The following is a 2,563-nucleotide window of genomic DNA, read 5'->3' on the forward strand; positions in this document are numbered from 1 at the left end:
TTATGCTAACAGTCATTGGCAAATAGACTTAAAGAAAATGCCACCAGTCAGAGGTTACAACTACATTTGCAACATAGTAGATTGCTTTTCTCGCTTGGCATTTGGTGGCCCATTAAAAGGAAAATTTGAAAAAGATGTAGCAGAACTAACTTTAAAATATGTTTATCTGTATGGTCCGCCAAGAATATTACAGAGTGACAACGGAAAAGAATTTACCAAGTAAACTTGGCTGAAGTTGTTTCAATTTTTAAGACCAGGCAGATACATGGACGTCCCTATCATCCACAAAGCCAAGGACGCGTAGAACGCTTTAACAGAACACTTACTGAATGTTTTAGAAAAGAGATGTCGTTAGAAAAAGACTGGCTTTCAAAATTGCCAGAATTTTAGTACAACTACAACAACAGGGTACACAAAAGTACATAGCCTTCTACACCATATCAACTTTACTTTAAAAGACCTAACTTTGCACCACCTATTGATGAACAGGTAACTATAAACTTAGCTTAATGCTTTATTTTAAAATATATGGCGAATTAAACAGCTGAAATATATAAAAAAAAACACAACACAGCACAAACAAAGTAACACACACGCATACACACATCTTGTGAAACTATATGAAAGTTTTATACTAAATTCATTCTATTTCATTCATAATTTATTCTAAAATATTATAAAATGCCAAAGTGATACATGTACTGTATGTAAATATGACTTATCTATTGTAGCATTGGTGAAAATATTACGGGCAATAAAACCGTTTCTTTTTTATAGCTTCCATTTGTGCTCCTAACTGAAGATGAAAGAAAGTTCCTAGCACAGGCACACTTAGATGTAGAAAATGAAGAAGAAGAGATTGGTGAAATATTACCTGACAGTAACATAAACGAAGATGAAAATAGAAATTTGGAGATGTTGAGAAACATAAATGACAGAGATGTAACGTTTGAAGGTAATAATACAAGTCTTTATTTACTCCAATAGTAATCTGAAAGGTTTTACTTTTTAAGGCCCTGATATTAGTTAAACAAAGTTATTTTTAAAATACAATTTTATGAGAAAAATAAATGTAAATAGATATAGGAAGATGTGGTGTGAGTGCCAAGGAGACAACTCTCCATCCAAATAACGATTTTTTTTAAAAGTAAACCATTATAGGCCAATGTACGGCCTTCAACACGGAGCCTTGACTCAACAACAAGCTATAAAGGGCCCCTAAAGTACTAGTATAAAACTGTTAAAACGGGAAAACCAACGGTCTTATCTATATAAAAAAAAAATGCATATTTTAAATTTACTGTGTTATCATGTTAATATTTTATATGTTTGCGTTAAATTTGCCACTGGACGTTACACAACCATCGACTATACAGTTTAATTTGTTGAAACTTATTTTTATTAAAGAAGCCATGGATATTGTGTCGGAACCTAATGAAGAACACCAAGAAGTTCAGGAGACAAACAAAGAGAGGCAGTTGGAAAATGATCATATAGTTACAGAAACCGAATACATACTTCACTACGGAAACAAATGATATTGCACATTTAGAAGTCGTAAGTAATGTTTTAGTATAATAGAATATTTCTGCTATTTTGCACATGTGTGCATAGTGTATGTATGTTTTGAAAAAAAAAAGTTATAAGGTAATTTAAAAAAAATAGGTTGATCCGTCTTACACGTTTTCGCCTTTGAATGAATTAAAACAAATCGAAATAAAAAAATCATGTAAATTAATGATGTTCTTTTTAAATTCAATTTTTTTCCGACATATTTTACTTCATGTTCTTTCAGATGCAAAAGAATCTCGATCCCATGGAAGGTGCAGCCCGTATTACAAGGAACTTTACAAAAGACGCTTTGTAAATGATATCAACGATAAAGAAAATGCTATTCCCGTAATTCATACATGTAGATATGTAAATAAAAATATCAAATGTTAATTTATAAAAAAAAAAAAATCTTATCCTTTTACTCTTTATGTATCTATTCATTATCAGTGCCAATGTGGTTTATACGACAAATGTAATGCTAATATTTTATTTATTAATACAAATGGTTTAAAATTGCTTTATGATTTGTTTTTTTAGACTGGAAGAAAATCTGTTATGAATAGTGGGCTGATGAATTATTTTCAAAAACGTCAACTAGAGATATATCCTCTTGAACTGTTTTCTGACAATTATCAGGCTATCTTCACTCCTACTATTGGGGAGTATTTGCAATTCAAAACAAATCCAGCTATGAACAAAGGGACGGCAGTGTTTACATCCGATTTCTGGAGAGAAGGAATATGCCAAAACATAAAAAATGATCCTTCTAGGGGAAAGATTTTTGTAATTAAAGACATAATTACAAGTTTTACATTTGAACTAAATAGATATCAGCTAAGACCAAACAATTTATATAGGCTCTATTGTGATTCACAAATATTGTAATTAAAAATATAGAGCACGTAACTTTTATTTTTTACAATTCAGAATGATTTTATTGATATTTAAAGTAACATTATAAAAATAATGTGGTATGATTGTCAATTTAACAGCAATATGAGAAAATTTA

General features: G+C 30.4%; 1 long non-coding RNA gene across 1 annotated transcript; it reads left to right on the forward strand.

Moving 5' to 3' along the window:
- On the forward strand, window positions 1–1,899 carry LOC139522499 (uncharacterized). The gene is made up of 4 exons (XR_011664448.1): window positions 1–489; window positions 778–955; window positions 1,408–1,557; window positions 1,796–1,899. It is a non-coding gene; the product is annotated as an uncharacterized lncRNA (long non-coding RNA).
- The last annotated feature ends 664 nt before the right edge of the window (window positions 1,900–2,563 follow it).

Source organism: Mytilus edulis, chromosome 5 (genome assembly GCF_963676685.1).
Source record: "Mytilus edulis chromosome 5, xbMytEdul2.2, whole genome shotgun sequence".
Classification (NCBI taxonomy): Eukaryota; Metazoa; Mollusca; class Bivalvia; order Mytilida; family Mytilidae; genus Mytilus; species Mytilus edulis.